This window comes from Dama dama, chromosome 30 (genome assembly GCF_033118175.1).
Source record: "Dama dama isolate Ldn47 chromosome 30, ASM3311817v1, whole genome shotgun sequence".
Taxonomy (NCBI): domain Eukaryota; kingdom Metazoa; phylum Chordata; class Mammalia; order Artiodactyla; family Cervidae; genus Dama; species Dama dama.
Genome location: NC_083710.1, coordinates 79,935,693 through 79,956,180, shown reverse-complemented (window position 1 = coordinate 79,956,180; position 20,488 = coordinate 79,935,693). Strand labels below are relative to the sequence as shown.

The 20,488-nt window shown below is 40.2% G+C and overlaps 1 pseudogene; it reads left to right on the top strand.

The window, feature by feature from the left end:
- The window catches only part of LOC133049372 (asparagine synthetase [glutamine-hydrolyzing]-like), a 45,910-nt pseudogene that overhangs the window by 664 nt on the left and 24,758 nt on the right, over positions 1–20,488 (top strand).

Here is a 20,488-nt window from a genome sequence, read left to right as displayed (position 1 = left end):
AAGTGCTATTGGGTTCCCTCGTAAAAGCAGTCTTATCGAAGTGTACTTCCTCAACTGAACCTGGACTGGTACACTAGTGGGAAGGTGAGAAGGCGTGCATAACTCTGTTGGGTGAAGAAGGGGTGGACTGTGGCAGAAACTGCTAGCTGTCCCCTAATATCCATCTTCCTCTTGCTTCTTTAGTCAAAGAACTCTCACGGTTTTAGCTGGGCACATGGCCTTCAGGGAAGAACTACATTTGCCAACCTCCATCACAGCAAGAGGTCTTCCCCGGTGGCTCAGTGGTAAAGAATCTGCCTGCCAATGCAGGAGATGCAGGTTTGCACCCTGGGTGAGGAAGATCTCCTCGAGTAGGAAATGACACCCACTCCAGTATTCTCCCCTGGGAAATCCCATGGACAGAGGAACCTGGCAGGCTACAGGCCATGGGGCCACAAAGAGTTGAATGCAACTTAGCAACTGAGCCAAGCAACCACAATCACAGCAATAGTGGCTAGCTTATTAAGTTTTGGCCAAGGGGATGTAAGCAGAAGGGTTGTGGGCAACCTCTGGGTTGTGTCCATAAAGGAAAGGGACATGCCTTCCACTCTCCCTTCTCCTCTTCCCAGTTTGCCAGATGGCAGGCATAAGGGTGGGGGTGAACCTGTCCTCTTAAATGCTAAGAAGGAAGTCAGGTATTGAGGAAGACAAAACTATATCCAAGGAGCTCCCTAGGTACTGACCCTGGAGCTGCCATGTCAGCCGTGGAATGTTTGCTCAGATTTTTATGCAAAGGAGAAAAACACTGTATCCTATTTAAGTTACTGTATTTTGTTTTGCCTTTGTTACAGTAGCCAAATGTGCACCCTAATAGAACACAACTCTTATGTCCTGGCCCTCTCCATTTAAAAGTATAGAGTGTACTCAGCAACAACAACAACAACAAAAAATTAAAAAATGAAGCACAAGACCTAAGTAGACATTTATGCAGAGAAGACATACAGATGGCCAACAGGCACACGAAAAGATGCTCATCATTGATACTTAGTAGAGAAATGCAAATAAAACTACAATGAGATATACTGGTCAGAATGGCCACTGTCAAAGAAGCAAGTAATAAATGCTGGAGAGGGTGTGGAGAAAAGGGAAGCCCCTACCCACCACACACACTGTTGGTGGAATGTAAGCTGGTGCAGCCACTATGGGGAACAGAATGGAGGTGCCTTAAAACACTCAGGCTACAGCCGCCATGCGATCCAGCAGTGCCACTTCTGGGTATATATTCAAAGGAAATGAAAACAGAAAATTGAAGAGAGATCTGCACTCCCATGTTCTTTGAAGCATTATTCACAACAGCCAAGATGCAGAAATAACCTAAGTGTCTATCAACAAAGGAATGGATGAAGATATGGTATATAAAGAGAAATAACCCCACACAGAGAAGGACAAATACAATACAGTATCACTTCTATGTGGAATCTAAAAAATAAGAAAATATGTCAAAGTCATAGAAACAGAGTAGAAACGTATTTGCCAGGGACTAGGGCATGGGAGGAAATAGTAAGAGACTGGTAACAGGGTGCAAACTTTTCAGCAATAAGATGAGAATCTAATGTAAAACATGGTGACTATAGTTGATAACACGGTAGTCGATAACATCATGTAATTGAAATTTGCTAAGAGAATACAATTTAATTGTTCTTACCACACAAAAAAGTTATATATATATATATATGAGGTAATGGATGTGTTAATTACCTAGATGGGCAGAAATCCTTTCACAATATATGTGAAAGTGTTCATCTCACAGTCATGCCTAACTCTTTGCAACCCCACAGACTATAGCCCACCAGGCTCCTCTGTCCATGGGATTCTCCAGGCAAAAATACTGGAGTGTTACCATTTCCTTCACCAGGGGATCTTCCTGACACAGGGATCGAACTTCACCACCGAGATGACCTTCAATCCTTAGGCAATATAGAAAGGACAAAGAATTCTCAACTCTAGTTAAAACTTTTAGAAACTCTTGCACTTGCTTGGCCTCAACGGTTTTGTTGACCTTTTGTCTTAATGACAATGAAGTCAGTCCCATAGACAGGACTGACTCTGAACCTAGGGCATCTTATCTACCTAGGACTGTTGCCCCAAAGTTAGACTCTGCCTTATTATAGGCTGATATAGCCAAATATTGCAAATGACTCATATGATACTCAGTTTTGAAATTTTTAAAAATGATGCTAAAGTATATTCAACATAAAATTAACCATTTTAACCATTTTTAAGTGGACAGTTCAGTGGCATGAAGTACAATGACACTGTACAACCATTACCACCTTCCATCTTTAGAATATCTTTCATTTTGAAAAACTGAAACTTTGTACCAATTAAAAACCAATTCCTCACCTCCCCCTCCCTCACCAGCCCTGGGCACCCCCCATTCTACTCTGTCCCTATGAATTTGACTACTCTACGTATCTTGTGTAAGTGGAATCAATACACAGTTGTATCAACCAGATGCAAGTATCTTTTCCAAAATATCCTTCAGAACAACCCTATTCACTCTTTAAAACTGAGGTTTCATCTTCTGAAAGAGACATCCAAAAAAGATTGCCCATGATGGCAATGGAAAGAACATTACAGGCACTATTAATAACTAACATAGCAGTTAAACTCTGCAGCCTCTATCCTTGCATCTTTGTTTCTTAAGTGAGGAGAAAAAAGCCCCATCTTGAATCAACAAGACTGTTCCTGTCAGAGACCTCACGCTGAAAGTTCTTAGGAATCTCCCAGAAGCAGAAAACAGCCTCCACTGAAGACTATCAACAAACAAATGACTGTGTGAAAGAGACAGCCCCAGACATGAAAAGTTAGGGAACTGGTGCTATACACTGTCACACTTCAATCTGTATGCAAGTTTCCTTAATTTTCCTAAATATTTTCCTTCACCTTTGTTGGCTTAAGGTTCTGAATTGTTGGCAAACAGCTCATTATCTGTAAGCAATGGTTTGCTAAAGCCAGATAGAACCAGCTTAAGAAAATCAATTGTGAAACTGTCAGGAATCTTGCCAGACTGATGTTAAATTCTTGATAGCCTGAGATCAGCCTGTGGAAATATTAATACAATGGAAATCAGAAAACACTACAAACCATGGCCCCAGTCACTCCCACTCTCCCAGAGAATCTCCTGTTAAACATTTACTAACACACCACTGCCTCAGTTCAGTTCAGTTACTCAGTCGTGTCCCACTCTTTTTGACCCCAAGGACTGCAGCACGCGAGGCTTCCCTGTCCATCACCAACTCCCGGTGCTTACTCAAACACATGTCCATTGAGTCGGTGATGCCATCCAACCATCTCAACCTCTGTCGTCTCCTACTCCTCCCACCTTCAATCTTTCCCAGCATCAAGGTCTTTTCAAATGAGTCAGTTCTTTGCAGCAGGTGGCCAAAGTATTGGAGTTTCAGCTTCAGCAGCAGTCCTTCCAATGGAGATTCAGGACTGATTTCCTAAAACAAAACAAAACAAAAACAAAACAAAAAAAAAAAAGGACTGATTTCCTTTAGGATGGACTGGCTGGATCTCTTTGCTGTTCAAGGGACTCTCAAGAGTCTTCTCCAACACCACAGTTCAAAAGCATCAATTCTTCAGCACTTAGCTTTCTTCACCATCCAACTCTCACATCTATACATGACTACTGGAAAAACCATAGCTTTGACTAGATGGACCTTTGTTGGCAAAGTAATGTCTCTGCTTTTTAATACACTGTCTAGGTTGGTCATAACTTTTCTTCCAAGGAGCAAGCATCCTTTAATTTCATGGCTGCAGTCACCATCTGCAGTGATTTTGGAGTCCAAAAAACTCTTTTATCATATTATGCTAGAAAGGGAGATTCTTGAATCCACTTGTGGACCTTTAAGAGGTGCTAGTCTTAATAACTAAAATTTCATGGTGGTTTAGTTACTAAGTCGTGTCCTACTCTTTGCAATCCCATGGACTGTAGCCCACCAGCTACTCTGTCAATGGAATTTCCCAGGCAAGAATACTGGAGTGAGTTGCCATTTCCTTCTCCAAGGGATCTTCCTGACCCAGGGATTGAACCCGAGTCTCCTGAATTGGTAGGAGGATTCTTTATTGCTGAGCCACCAGGGAAGGCCCAAACTTTCATTGTAATGGGATTTTTACAAACAAGCAGCTTGTGGGTCAGATTTCTGTTTTTCAGTGTGATCTGGCTATCATCCATCTGTATAGTGGGCCTCTCACTTCTCAACTTTTTCACTTTCTCTTCAAATCTTCTCATTTCTCCTTATTCCTCCTTAATATTTGTCTTTTCTCAGAACTCAATAAAGATTGGAAAAGAGGAATGTGAAATGTGATCAAGGTTCAATGTGTAACAAAACATTTTCTTCATTCACATCGAGCTCTCAATAACTCTTGTCTTAAATAAAGGATGCAGAATTGGGGAAATTTTGTGATCCAGAATGTGCAGTAAAGTTTGTTCTCATGTTTTTGTTGCTGTTCAGCCACTTAGTCATGTCTGACTCCTTGCCACGCTATGGACTGCAGCACGCCAGACTTCATTGTCCTTATTATCTCCCAGAGTTTGCTCAAACTCATGTCCATTGAGTCAGTGATGCCATCCAACCATCTTATCCTCTGTCACCCCCTTCTCCTCATGCCCTCAATCTGTCCCAGCATCAGGGTCTTTTTCAATGAGTCAGTTCTTTGCATCAGGTGGCCAAAGTATTGGAGCTTCAGCTTTAGTATTAGTCCTTCCAATGAATATTCAGGGTTGATTTCCTTTAGGATTGACTGGTTTGATCTCCCTGCTGTCCAAGGGACTCTCAAGACTCATCTCCAGCACCACAGTGTGAAAGCATCAATTCTTTGGCGCTCAGCCTTCTTTATGGTCCAACTCTCACATCTGTATATGACTACTGGAAAAACCATAGCTATTCGGACATTTGCTAGCGAAGTGATGTCTCTGATTTTCAATACACTGTCGAGGTTTGTCAGTGTTTCTTCCAAGGAGCAAGCATCTTTTAATTTCATGGCTGCAGTCACAGTGATTTTGGAGCCCAAGAAAATAAAGTCTCTCACTGATTCCATTTTTTTTCCCCATCTATTTGCCACGAAGTGATGGGGTCAGATGCCATGATCTTAGTTTTTTGAATGTTGAGTTTTAAGCCAGCTTTTTTACTCTCCTCTTTCACCTTCGTCAAGAAGCTCTTTAGTTCCTCTTACTTTCTGCCATTAGGGTGGTGTCATCTGCATATCTGAGGTTACTGATATTTCTCCCGGCAATCTTGATTCCAGCTTGAGATTCATCCAGTCTGGCATTTCGCATGATGTACTCTGCCTAGTAGTTAAATAAGCAGGGTGACAATATACAGCCTTGACGTACTCCTTTCCTGATTTTGAACCAGTCTGTTGTTCTGTGTCCAGTTCTGTTGCTTCTTGACCTGCATACAGGTTTCTCAGAAGCAGGTGAGGTGGTCTGGTATTCCCATCTCTTTAAGAATTATCCACAGTTGTTGTGATCCACAAAGTCAAAGGCTTTAGTGTAGTCAATGAAGCAAAAATAGATGTTTTTCTGGAATTCCCTTGCTTTTTCTATGATCAAGGATTTTTCTATGACCCAATGGATCATGAGATTTGTTTTCAGCAACAAATAATAAAAAATAGAATTAAAAAATTTATTTAAATAAATGAAGTAAGAAATAGATGGTGTATATTCAGGTGTATATTCAGGGGTTCTCTCTCCCTTACACACCTTAGGAGACTGGCACATCACTTTCTGAGCTCTTTTGTTTTACATCTAGCTCGTGGTTTCTCTACTATGAATTCAGTCACTGTCACTGGACCAAAGGGGTTTCCCTGATAGCTCAGTTGGTAAAGAGTCCGCCTCCAATGCAGGAGACCCTGGTTCGATTCGTGGTTGGGAAGATCCGCTGGAGAAAGGATAAGCTACCCAATCCTGTATTCATGGGCTTCCCTTGTGGCTCAGCTGGTAAAGAATCCACCCGAAATGCAGGAAACATGGGTTTGATCCCTGGGTTGGGAAGATCTCCTGGAAAAGGGAAAGGCTACCCATTCCAGTATTCTGGCCTGGAGAATTCCACGGACTATATAGTCCATGGGGTTGCAAAGAGTCGGACACAACTGAGTGACTTTCACTCGCTGGACCAAAGCTGACGAGTGACTTGAGGTGGAGAACACTTACTTCCCATGAAAATTTTGGGCTGAAAACTAGCTCTTAATTCCTTTTACACCTTGTTTGGCTCCAAAGCAGAATATTTCTCAGTGGAGGTAGATGGGAAATGCAGACCATTTCTCAACCTTGCCTGTAGAAGGCAGGCATCACTGCTTGTCAGCACAAGCCTGCACAACTCAGCATCAGCCTACGCGTTTAATTTCTGTCATCAAAAAACTAACATTCCCACAACTGGGAGTGATCCCAATTGTCCGTTTCTAGGCACAAGTTGCCCTCACTCTAAGCATGTAAATCTATCAATCTGCTGGATTTAAATTACAACAGAAACACTTTTTTCATGTCTAGGTTATAAAGAAATGGACATTTTTTTTTTTCTTAAACGTATATTTTCATTTTTTTACACTGAAATAACTCATCTATTTGGAGTATATTTTAATGAAAATTAAAGGGAATGTAGGGCTTCCCAGGTGACTCAGTGGTAAATAATCTACCTGCCAATACAGGAGATACAAGAGACATAGGTTGAATTCCTGGGTCAGGAAGAACTCCTGAAGTAGGAAATGGCAACCCATTCCAGTATTATTACCTGAAAAATTCCATGGACAGAGAAGTCTGGCGGGCTACAGTCCATGAGGTTGCAAAGGATCAGACACAACTGAGCAACTGAGCACACACACATATACCTGTAAAGGGAATGTAAATCCAAATACATATATTTTTCCAAATGGCTCTCCAGTCATGTTAACACCATTTTGAACTTTTTAAGTTAATCTCTTTCCTCAATGATATAAGATGCTACCTTTCTCAAATGCTAAATTTCCATAGGTACTTGAAACTATTTCCACTGGTTTGTCTATCTAGGCAGGCATCAACACCCACACATGTGAATTATAGGGTCTTTATAGTACTTTTTAATATGGAGTAAAGGTAGCCCCTTCTCATTGCTCTTCCTTCTGAAGACTTTGAAAGGTGTGTGAGTGTGTGTGTGGGTGCATGCTAAGTTACTTCAGTTCTGTCCGACTCTTTGCAACCCTATGGACGGTAGCTCTGTCAGACTCCTTTGTCCATGGGATTCTCCAGGCAAGAATACTGGAGTGGGTTACCATGCCCTCCTCCAGGGGATCTTCCTAACCCAGGGATCGAACCTGTGTCTCCTGCGACTCCTGCACTGCAGACATTCTTTACCACTGAGCCACCAGGGAAGCCCCTTTCATAGGTACTCCTAAGCAGGAATGATACAAATAAATTCCTTATTTATTTTTCCATTTGAAGTTTAGGATCCAGTGCCAGGAAAATTTTTGCCAGTATCTTTTTGGGGAATTACGTTAAATTTATATACTAACCTCAGGAGGTTTGACTTACTTATGATGTTAAATGGTCCTATCTAAGAACAAGGAATGTGTTTTTTACTTTTGCTGAACCCTACTTTTGTGATCGTTCAAGATGGCTTCAAAACCTTTTTCATATAGGCTTTGTGCATAATCTTTCAAAGCACAGTGACCCCGTTCTGTGTGACTGGGTCGGTTGACTACGACGAATCATATCAGCAGCTGGTCTCCATGAGGACAGGTGAGGAAGTGGACTGACTGACAGGGGAAAAGAAGAGCAAGCGCCCTCTATGTCCTACTCTCCCTGATCTTAGTTCCATGACCTCCCCCGAAAATCTGTGTATGTGCACATCGCTGGCTATGCCATTATGCAGCACTCATTCAAACGCTGTCTTTAGTAAGCTTTACTGGACAATGTGGCTGAGCAGAAAGCGCAACGGGAAACAGACGTGAGCGAAATTTTGGATTTATTGTATAACAGAGCTTTGGAGTTGGACCATTTTATGCCCCATTCAGAGACTTCTGAAGAATACTTCTTCTGCCCAATGAGCTGATTCCGGGAAGAATCAAAGGAGGAATACCAAGCATCAGGAAAGTGGTTTCCCAAAGGTGAAAGCAGGACTTCTCAGATACTGTCAGCTGTCTCTCTGTGAGAGATAGCTGAACTCCAGGTTAACTCCAGGCCTGCTTTACAACCTAACAGCACAACAGAGTATATAAAATAAGGAAATATAGGAGGAAAGGGAAAAGCCAATTTCTTTCCTCTAATCCTCCAGCTCCTCTTTAGCTCAGAGAACAAAGGGCTTTACTCTGTGGGACCAAAAGCAACCTTGTGTTAATGTGTTCAGCCCTCTCTGTCGGTGCCATCATCTTAGCTGCCGTGGGTCCCCTGAGTTTCCCACAGGTTGACAAAATAAAAGGCCTCTCTTCCCTAAGGTTTCCCTTGCTTTGAATCTTTCCTAATAGCCTTATTCCATCTTAAAACATACCAGAACATCCATAAAATGGGGAACTCTGTACCTGTAAAAAGGAATGCAGAGGACTCCCCAGGGATCCAGTGGCTAAGAATTTGCCTGACAGTGCAGGAGACATGCGTTCGATCCCTGTTGGGGAAGATTCCACATGTTGTGGGGCAACAGGGCCCACACACCACAACTACTCTATGCGCCCTAGAACCCATGCTCCACAACAAGAGAAGCCACTGCAGTGAGGAGCCCACACACTACAGTGAAGAATGGCCCCTGCTCGGTGCAACAAGAGAAAGCGTGCGCACAGCAACAAACACCCAACACAGCCAAAAATAAATAAAAATTTTTAAAGAAAATCTCTATATACAACAGGAGAACAATTGCCAGGATATATCGTTAAGAGAGAAAAATCCAGGTAGATAAACTGTGTACAATTTGTTAGCATTTATCTAAGAAAAACAACTGCAGATATAGATACATGTGTGTGTGCACGCTCAGTCATGTCCGACTCTTTGCGACCCCATGGACTGTAGCCTGCCAGGCTCCCCTGTCCATTGGATTTTCCAGGCAAGAATCCTGGAGTGGGTTGCTACTTCCTGCTCCAGGGGATCTTCCCGACCCAGGGATCGAACCCAAGTAGCCTACACTGGCAGGCAGATTCTTTTCCACTGAGCCACCTGGGAAGCCCAGATATACAGACACAGGTAACATTTACATGAGAAACAAACAATGGAGACGGCCCACCACCCCTGTCCCTGCTCCCACCAGCCTAGTCGGCGCATGCCTGGAGATCCTGTAGGCTCACTGCACCATGTGTGGCATCCCAATTCGCTGTGGTTGTGATGACTGTTCCTCTGGTCGGTGTATGACGGGTAGGAAGACTGCACACGAAGGTGCAGATGCATTGCATCCTTAGAATGTCAATGGCTACACCAGCTGCTGCTTTGGGTTCCCTGGTTGGCAGTAGTTGAGCAACCGTTTGGAAAGCAGCTAATCTGAGCAACGAAATATCCTTAATTGTAGGTTTGTTAACGATGGTGAGATCTTTCTCCACAAGGAAATAAAACACTTTTAAATTTGATCACCAGACCAAAGCAGATGGTGAGATAATCCTTTGTCTTTATGGCAAAGGAGGAACTGAGCAGACAATTTGTATGTTAAATGGGTTGTACACATTTATTTTTTTGGATACTACCAATAAGAAAGTGTTGCTAGGCAGAGAGACACCTGTGCAGTCAGATCTTTCTTTACAGCCACAATAGAAGATGGATTTGGGGCTGTGTGTTCAGAAGCTAAAGGTCTTGTTAGTTTGAAGCACTCCACAACTCCTTTTTCAAAGTGGAGCCTTTTTTTCCCAGCACACAATACAGTTTTGGATTTAAAGCCAAATGGCAAAGTAGCATCAGTAGAGATGAACTTCATCCTGCCCTCTATAACAGATTTTGAAATAGAAATTATGAAGAGAGGTGAGGTGAACTGGAAACAGCTAGTGTGGACAACTCTTTCAAGGACTTTCGCAATAAAGGAGAGTGAGAAACAGAACAGAAATATTACAGCAGGTATGGATATGCATATACTATGAATGAAGAGAGGGGAAAAACTGATGACGAAAAAGACAGGAAACAGTGCTGACAACTGAAACTCAAACAGTGTATACCTGCTATGATTCCACTGGAATACAGTAATTAATGCTTGTCTAGGGAAACGAATTTATTCACGTTATTTTTTTCTATTTCATATACAGGCATACTTCTGGATCCTTTGTGACAACGCTACTAAGAAACATTTGATGACAGACAGAAGGGTTGGATGCTTTTAATCAGGAGACTTGCATTCCAAATTCTCTGCTGCTGCTGCCCTGCTGCAGCAGCTAAAATGTGCCCAGTAGAATATGCGCCAGACATCTGCAACTTGCCTGGAAGACAGTCTCAATTTACTGGCTGCTAAAAGGTGGCAAATCATATGAGAGGAAACATCATGAAGTCCTTTTTAACTCTGAGTAGGGCATTCGGGTCCTGGACAAAGTCCTGTTTTACCTGGAAACTTATGACATTACAGCAGTCCATACTTCCGTATATATGAACTGAGATACTGAACCTCCAAGTACCTTTGGAAGAGCACAGATGCCATGGTGATCTCTGGAGAAGGTTCAGACAGACTTATACAGGAATACGTATATTTTCAAAAAAAATTTCTGCTAAAGAAAGCCAAAAAACAGAGTAAGAGATGTCTGAAGGAACTCTGTTTGTCTGATGTTCTACACACAGATCAAACTACTGCTGCCCACTTGCCTTGAACTGAAGATCCCATTCCTGGATCATTGATTTCCTGCCTATCAGTTGTCTCTGCAGCCAGAAATGAGAATACCAAAGAACGAGATAGAAAATATTTCCTGAGAGGGACATTTAAGGACTCTAGCCTGATATATAAAGAGATTCCCTAGTGACCAAAATCAGCCTTCAGCAATGGGATATCCTCAGTGAAGAATTTCTGGTTTGGGGGCGTCCCTGGTGGTTCAGTGGTTATGAATCTTTACGCCAATATGGGGAACACAGATTTGATCCCTGCTCTGGGGAGATCCCGCAAGCCTCTGAGCGGCTAAGCCCATGCGTCACAACTGCTGGGCCCATGCGCTGCAACTGCTGAAACCCAAGCACCTCGAGCCTGCGCTCTGCAGCCTGAGGAGCGACCACAACGAGAAGCCCGAGCACCACCGCGAAGAGTAGCTCCTGCTCGCTGCAACTAGAGAAAGCCCGTGCACAGCAACGAAGACCCAGTACAGCCAAAAAGATAGATAAATACAATCTTTAAAAAAAAAAATTCTTGTAGTTAGCCTCCAACTAATAAAAATAAATGGAAAAAAATTTAAAAAATAATAATAATAATAATAAAAATTCTGGTCTAGGTTTTTACAGAAACACACTGAACATCAGGTTGATGATGCAGTGGATGGTTACTGCAGGACAAATGTGTCCCTTCAGTCCTCCTAAGACTAAAGACAGCCATTGCTACCCTCAAATCACTGGATGCCACTACCCAGGCCAGGCTGAGAGGCTGATCAATTCCTGGATGCCAAAGCAGATCAATGCCACTGACCTTTCTGCCTGCACCTTGACCTACTCACAAGTCAGCTGACAAAGCTTAGGTGCTCTCTAAGCTGTAGACTGTCAGTGTTTCTTCTACTTGTGAAGGGTGGCGGGACTGGGGGCAGGGTGAAGGTGTAGTAGCGAGGGTCAACCTCCCAGACTTACTTGTACGTAAAATAAATGAAAGTCTGGGACTTCCCTGGTGGTCTAGCGTGGCTAAGACTGCGCTGTCAATGCAGGGGGCCAGTGTTTGATCCCTGGTTGGGGAACTGGATCCCACATGCCACAGCTAAGATCAAAGATCCCATGTGCTGCAGTTAAGACCTGGCATAGCCAAGTAAATAAATATTTTTAAAAATGAAAGTCTCACATCTTAAAAAAAAAAAAAGGAAAAATTCAGAAGAAATGGTTACCAGTGGTGTGGAAGAAGAATTAGGATGGAGGAAACAGAGACAGAAGCCGGACACATTTTGCATACTTGACTCTGAAACTATGTAAATATTCTACATAGATCTAAAACAAAGTCAAATTTTAGAACTCTCTAAGCATCCAAAACAAAATGGAACAAGTAAAATCAGTTAGTGTCCTCTTAGCTACTAAATCCAATGCCCTGCTCCAGGGCACATTCTACTTAATTTGCCTTTGACATTGCTGAATGTTGACCCATTATTAAAATTCTTTTACTTTTTGGCTTCTCTGAGACCAGTCTCTCCTGGTTTACCATTTAAGTCAAGTCTCTGATTTCACATCTCAGTATCCTTACTAGTCCCTCTTCTTCTACCTGTCCTTTTAATACAGGTAGTTCCCATTCCTCATTTTTTAATCTACTGCCCACTCTCAGCAGTGAAACTATACACTCCCCTGGCTTCTGTTAGACACATTCACCTCAATATGCGATTATGAGAAAATAAATTTAAGATCAATATGAGTTAAACTGCTGTAGGGAAATACTGTCACAGGAGATTCTATTTCAAGGGAAGTACACTAACAGTTTCTTCGAGTTAAGTTGTTTCACACATCTATTAAATTCCAGGCTGGATGCATGAGACAAGTGCTAAGGCCTGGTGCACTGGGAAGACCCAGAGGAATCAGGTGGAGAGGGAGGTCGGAGCGGGGATCGGGATGGGGAATACATGTAAATCCATGGCTGATTCATGTCAATGTATGACAAAAACCACTACAATACTGTAAAGTAATTAGCCTCCAACTAATAAAAATAAATGAAAAAAAAAAAAAAAATTCCTGTCCATTCCTCAAAACCCACCTCCCTCAGTTATTACTTCCTCTGTGAAGCCTTCTTAAGATTTCTCTGGCCAAAATTAATTAATACTTCCTCTTCATTCTGATAACATAAAATCTCTCTTATAATATTTATATATTTCTGGGTATGTGTTCTCCACTGCCTAGACTATAAACTTTTGAAAGCAGTGAAACTGGGTATATGATGCTAAGAAAGTAGTGGAGGAAAAAAGAAGACTAAAATGAGAAAAAGAAAGAAAAGAGTTGGAAGAACAGAGTTGAGCCCACAAGGAATTTAAGGTAAAATCAGGTAACTCTCTTCTCCAAGAGTAATATATAGGATAGTAGGATCTGCAGCAGATACACCAATTTAAAAGTGAGTTATATACTGAAGATTCATGAAACTCAAAGAATCTAAGACTGAGACTGGCTAATTTCTGACCAACTGACAGAAGTTTTAAAAGGAGAAAATCCATACTTCACCAGTTAACACCAAGTTACTTTAACAGGGTCCAGTAAGCTACAGAACAATTCTTTTTCAAATCTATTACAGAAGATGGTGGTGACGGTGATGTAGTTTTTAATCCAAATCCACCCAAAGAGACAAATCAGGGTAACAAAACTCAAAAGCGTTAAGAAACACCTGTAACAAAACTAAGTGATAAGCTATGCCCACAAACACCAAAATAGAAATGGGAAGGAGAAAACAAGAGAAGTCACAAGAGCTGCATAATATCAGCATTTGTGAGGGAGGAAGCAGATAGAAGCAAAGGCATCTTATAGCCTGAGAAAAGGGAAACAGCAAAAAACAGCCAGAGGACAGAATAAAGACTCACAGTGAGCGAAACTGCAGGGTATGTAGAGTCCAAATTGACCAGAAAGGGACGTGAGGGCAAAAGTCAAAGACGGTCCAGATAAAATGTGAAGCCCAGAGATCTCAGAAAGTACAAGGCAATATTTTTTGAACTCTTTGTAAAAACAATAGAAAAGGGAGCTTTACACATAAAGCTAGAAAAGTTATCCTGACTAATCTCTCCCATCTAACAGGGCAAATTAGTTTCACATGAAAATTAATAACAAAAGGGGAGAAAATAAAATCTCAGAGTTATTATGAGGAAAAAGATGTTAGGGTGATATCAATAAAAGACAATAAAAGCAAAGCTTAAAACATGTTCACAAAACAGATGAAAACCACAAACTGATCATTTTAAATGAGCTAAAACAAAGTAACAAAATAATAGAAGATTTGAGAGAACAGGACTAAAGAAAATTAGAGGAACTAAAAATGAGATGATAGAATTCAGGAAATAACAACAAATGTAACCAAAAATTAAATCTTCAGAAATGAAGATTATGTTAGAAATAGTATAAAAACAAGTATTTAAAAAGAAGCCTTATAATAAATAGGTTAAATTTTAAAAATTTAGCATCAAAAATAAAATAAGAAAGTGATTTTAAAAGACTTGAGAAAAAAGTGGTAGATAAGATGGTCATAGAGGGGGATCCCCAAAGAAGAAAACTAAAGTGGTAGAGAACAAATACTAAAAACACTATCTTTTTTTTTTGGCCATACCACCCAGCTTGCAGGATCCTAGTTCGCCCACAAGGGATCAAATCTGGGTCCTCAGCAGTAAAAGCAAATCCTTAATCACTGGATCTCCAGGGGATTCCCTAAAAACACTATTTCAAGAAAACTGTCCCAATGAGAAAAAAATGACTTGAAGTTATATACTGAAAAGGTATACTGCATATGTAAGAAAATCAACTCAGAACAACCAACTCCAAGACACAACTTAGTAAAGTTATTAAATATGTAAGAAACAAATATACTGAGCACCCAGGCAAAAATATGTCCGGGACTTACTTCATAATAATCTGGAGAGTTAAGGACAGCGGGTAGGAGAGTTACTAAAAGCAGACAGGCCATGAGTTGATAACTGTTGAAGATGAACAGAAAATGCATACACTATTCTGTATGCTTCTGTGCACGTGTAAGGCTTTTCATGGAGTATGAATGAACTATTGCTACTCACACAATAAGGAAAAAAAAACTCACAAATTTTGGGCTGAACAAAAAGAAGCCAGATAAAAGTGAGAATGCAGTGTGATCTTATTTACATTAGGTTTTAAAAAAGGCAAAACAAATCTATGACGTTAAAAGTCAGGACAGTGATTACCCTTGAGGAAATAATAACTGAGAGAGGGCCAAAGGATGATTCTGCTGTACTGAAAGTATCCTTTTTTTGTTTTGGGCATTAGTCACATAGGTACGCCTGCTTTGTTAAAATTCATAAAATTGTACACTTATTTACCACTTAAAGTCCTTTTCTGTACGAATACTGTACTTCTTAAAAAGGTTTTTTGATTCGCAAAATTCAAAGTAAAAGTGAATAAACAACTATTTCTGTATATTCTAAAAAAGCTTACTTCTATACTCAGTTTCAGTGGATATTCTTGGAAGACAGCTATACTACTAATGATATACCCAACTTTCTGCCAATAGAAACAATCAAGCATACACTCAAACCCAGATAGTGAAAGAAAGTTAACCAGTTCCTTCAGCCTCCTGAATGAATCAATATATTTGTACAGTATCTAACCAGCAGGAAAAGTGACTGCTATGTATACTTACGTACACACACAGAGAGCTACTGCTCAGCACTGAAATGCCTCAAGCAGTGCTAAGTCCACAAAGCCTACGCTGCTATATCAATGACACTAGAGCAGTGTGACTTAGCATATTTGACTAACCTGACTAACCAGAGTATACACAAACATACTGAACAACATGTGTAACCTTTATCTTGAAGGCACTGAGGGACAATCGAATAAATCGATGATGAGCACCCTGCCTGTTGTGAAGGAAGATACATACACCCTCTCACCAATGCAACAGAAAAGCTGGACAAGATAAAAAAGTTCTTTTAAAAAATAAAGCTGGACAAGATACACCAATCTGAATGCTGTACTAAAACCATGTAAGATGTTATCATTGAGGAAACTGGTTAAAGTTATGGGACATTTCTTTGTATTGTCTCTTACCATGCACATGAATTTACAATGACCCTAAAATAAAAAGTTTAGTTAAAATTTTTAGAAATAAAAGATTTCTTAGAAGGCAGCTTTGAATATATTCAGTAATATATTATACATAGCTCATTTTTCTCCTTCATGCTCTTAAAGAAACCATTCCTTTAAAAAAAATAATAAAGGAAAAGTCAAGGGGGAAAAAAGGATATACCAATCTAAACCACACTCTGACTGGTAGAGTCTTTGTTTAATATAGAAATAAAATCCATTGCGAGAACTTCTGGATATATACTCAAAATATTGGAACCAGAATCTCAAAAGAGGTATCTGCATGCATGTGTTCACAGCAGCATTATTCACACAGCTAATAAGTAGAAGCAACCCAAATGTCCATCAGTGGATGAACAGACAAACAAAATGTATCCACACAAAACAGAATGTTACTCATCATTTTTTTAAAAATTGTCTCAAGTTATGACATGGGTGTCCTTGAGGACATCATGATAAGTGAAATAAGTCAGCCACCAAACAACAATAATTAAATGAGAGACTAGAGTCTAAGCAAATAAACAGTCACTGATTAATAGGCATAGAGTTTCAATTCTGGAAATCCATTATCCAACAATGTGAGTATACATAACACTGTTAAACTTGATTATGGTAGAGATGATAAATTTTATGTTGTGTTTTCTATTACAAATAAAAAATGTTTTAACATTTTCAAATGAAATCTGAATGAATATGTCATATGCAGACTTGATTTTTAAAAATAGTTATTCAAGTCCAAAGAATATGATCTCAGATGAAAGAATAAAACTGCCAGAAGAGATAAAGAGGTAAAATATTAATATACTGCTCCATCTGCTCAATTTAAATATGTTAAGCTTCATGATACAGGTAAGTATAAGCAAATGTTGCTTGCTTAAAACTACAATAAAATTTGAGGAAGTTAAAATGCATGGAGTAAAATATCAAGTTCCTGAGAAATCTGCATGCAGGTCAAGAAGCAACAGTTAGAACTGGACATGGAACACCACACTGGTTCCAAATCAGGAAAGGAGTACATCAAGGCTGTATGTTGTCACCCTGCTTATTTAACTTACATGCAGAGTACATAACTTATATGAGAAATGCTGGGCTGGATGAAGCACAAGCTGGAATCAAGATTGCTGGGAGAAATATCAATAACCTCAGCTATGCAGATGACACCACCCTTATGGCAGAAAGTGAAGAAGAACTAAAGAGCCTCTTGATGAAAATTAAACAGGAGAGTGAAAAAGTTGGCTTAACGCTCAACATTCAGAAAACTAAGATCATGGCATCTGATCCCATCATTTCATGGCAAATAGATGGGGAAACAATGGAAACAGTGACAGACTACTTTTTGGGGGCTCCAAAATCACTGTGGATGGTGACTGCAGCCATGAAATTAAAAGATGCTGCTCCTTGAAAGAAAAGCTATGACAAACCTAGACAGCATGCTAAAAAACAAAGACATTACTTTGCCAACAAAGGTCCATCTAGTCAAAGCTATGATTTTTCCAATAGTCTTGTATGGATGTGAGAGTTGGACCATAAAGAAAGCTGAATGCCGAAGAACTGATGCTTTTGAACTGTGGTGTTGGAGAAGACTCTTGAGAGTCCCTTGGACTACAAGGAGATCCAACCAGTCCATCCTAAAGGAAATCAGTCCTGAATGTTCATTGGAAGGACTGACAGTGAAGCTGAAACTCCAATACTTTGGCCACCTGCTGCAAAGAACTGACTCATTTGAAATAACAACAAAAAAAGACATGGTAAAATCAGTTATCATAAAGTAAATGAAATGGGAGCACTGACTTTGAAATGGAAAAAATAAACTAGATAAAAGTAAAAAAAAAAAAAAAAAAAAAAAGAAAAGACCTGATGCTGGGAAAGATTGAAGGCGGGAGGAGAAGGGGATGACAGAGGATGAGATGGTTCCATGACATCACTGACTCGATGGACATGAAATTGAGTAAGCTCTGGGAGTTGATGATGGACAGGAAAGCCTGGCATGCTGCAGTCCGTGGGGTCACAAAGAGTCAGACACAAATGAGCGACTGAACTGAAAATGACAAAAAGCAGGAAGAGGTAAATGAAAAGACTGTTGTAAGATTCTTCAAAATACAAACTTAAATAGCCTATAGTAAATCAAGGATGTAAGCTGTCACGTCTAGAGTGATCACTACAAGGGTAATAAAAAGTTATCAGTAAAAAGAGAACAGAAAAACAGATTAATACAAACATTTCATGAGGCAAACAAGTAGGAAAAAATGGGACCAAAAACAGAATCAATAGCAAACCAATAGAAATAAACCTAATAAAGTCAATATACTTAAATTCAATTATAATAGTAACTATGTTATATGTGAAAGGATTGTATAGTCCAAAGATTTCAGATTGGATGAAATACACTGTATGCTATTTACAAGTTAAGTTTAAATATAAAAACATAGGTTGAAATAAAAAGTATGAAAAAAGCATGCAAACATTAGTTAAAATAAAGCTTGTATTGTCATGTTAATATCTGATAAGTAGACTTTTTTAATTATGAAAGTGATTTTACTTAACTGATTATAAATAAAACCATACAAAAGAAACAGTCTAAAAATCAGAGTTATAAACTATTCAGTGAAAGATGTTTTTAAAAGCTAAGTCATTCTCTTTTTGAGGATTCTAAACAAACATAACTGAATACATGTAAAATATTATATTGCATATTATACAAAGAACTTTATAGAAATGGCTGTATTCTTTTTCCTTCACTTTTGCAAACACATCTTTCTATAACCCTATGCACTGGAACCCGCCAGGCTCCTCTGCCCACAGATTCTCTAGGCAAGGATACTGGTGTGGGTTGCCATTTCCTTCTCCAGGAGCTCTTCCTGACCCAGGGATCAAACTGGGGTCTCCTGCATTGCAGGCAGATTCTTTTACCATCTGAGCCACCAGGGAAGCCCTTTCTATGGTTACAAATTTGATTTCCAATCATGATATAGATCAGCTAGAGGGGAAAAAAAAGTATGTATTTTTTCTTCTCATATCTCATATCAAATAAAATTTGAGATATGACAAGCAGACTTTAAGGCAAAAAAAAAATATTACTGAAGATAAAGACGTATACTCAATGGTGATAAAAGTACCAATTTGAATGAATATGTAATAAACTTAATTTGTATTCACCTATAGAAATCCTTTATAAGATAAATGTTTTATACGTATTTTATACCAACCATTGGCCACCAGTTGGAAATTGATTTTTTTAAAATAACAACTTCATTGAATTCCAATTTATATACCATCTAATTTATCTATTTTAAAAGGTAAAAATAGGGCTTCCCTGGTGGTCCAGTGTCCATGTTCCCAATGCAGGGGGCCCAGGTTCAGTCCCTGGTCAGGCAACTAGATCCCACAGAGAGCAACAAAGAGTTTGCACGCTGCAAATAAGACCTGGCACAGCCAAATAACTTAATTTTTTTTAATAACAATTTTTTTAAAAGGTAAAAATAAGTTTTTTAGTATGCTCACAGACTTGTGCAATCACCACCACAATCAACTTCAGAACATTTCCATCACCTCCTAAAAAACCGTCGTACCCATTAACAGTCGTGCACACACTCAGCTCCAATCTGGAGTCTAGATATCCACTAAGCAATCCACTAATTTATTTTCTGTGTATAGCTTGCCTCCTATGGACGTTTCCTATAAATGGAATCATACAATATGTGGTGCTTTGAGATCTGGCTGTTTTATCCAATCGCTGTGTCGGGCTCAGAGTCCAGTTTTTGTGATCTCTATCAGATCTGGTGCAGCTCCTTTGGTGCGGCTGCTCGACCAACTCAGAAACTGAGATCACCCTCCTCACGTACACCCAACACGCATGGTGAGAAGCAGAAAGGATCCCTACAGGAGAAGAATAGGAGACACAGGACAGCTACTCGTTCCAAGCAGCAGTTTGGGAGTTCAGCTAGGTGATGTTGCAGGGATCTTTCTCTGCTGGCAGAGAATGCTCTTTGATTAGGACACAGTCTCCTTGGGAGTGGCTCCTGGTCTATTGTTGGTTACCGCCCCTGGCTAAACAGACAGATCCTGGCCAGATCCAGGCCAGATCCACCCCAAGGAATGTACTGTGAATGTGTGTCCCTCTGCTTCTTCCCCATCCCCGTTCAACTTCTCATAGCCTAGTGCCCCAACCCCCATCTTGTTTCAGATTTTTATTAAGCAAGCTCTTGGGGGGCGGGGAGCGGGGATAGTCATGTTGTCAGAAAAGCGGGCAAACTAATTATCCTCTATAATGTTTATTATTTATTCATGTTAGGTAGTTAGAATAGGGAAAAGGAGTCCAAAATGGCAGTGGCTAAAAGACAAGGAAGGAAAAAGCCCGCGAAAATAAAACAGAGGAAGGTCAAAGGAAGGTGCAAGGACCGGAGTGAGGACTTCCGGTAGAACAGCAGTCCTGGCCAAGTCCAGTTTGCACAGGGCAGGCCAGGGGGGAGAAGAAAAACATAAAAAGAGGCGGCAAAGGGCTCTTTTTCTCTTTCTCTCCCACGCGTGCCTGCGCTCATGCGCGCTCTCTTCCCCCGCCCCCAACGCGATGGGGCGCTCTTCTCTTTGCATCTTTGGATC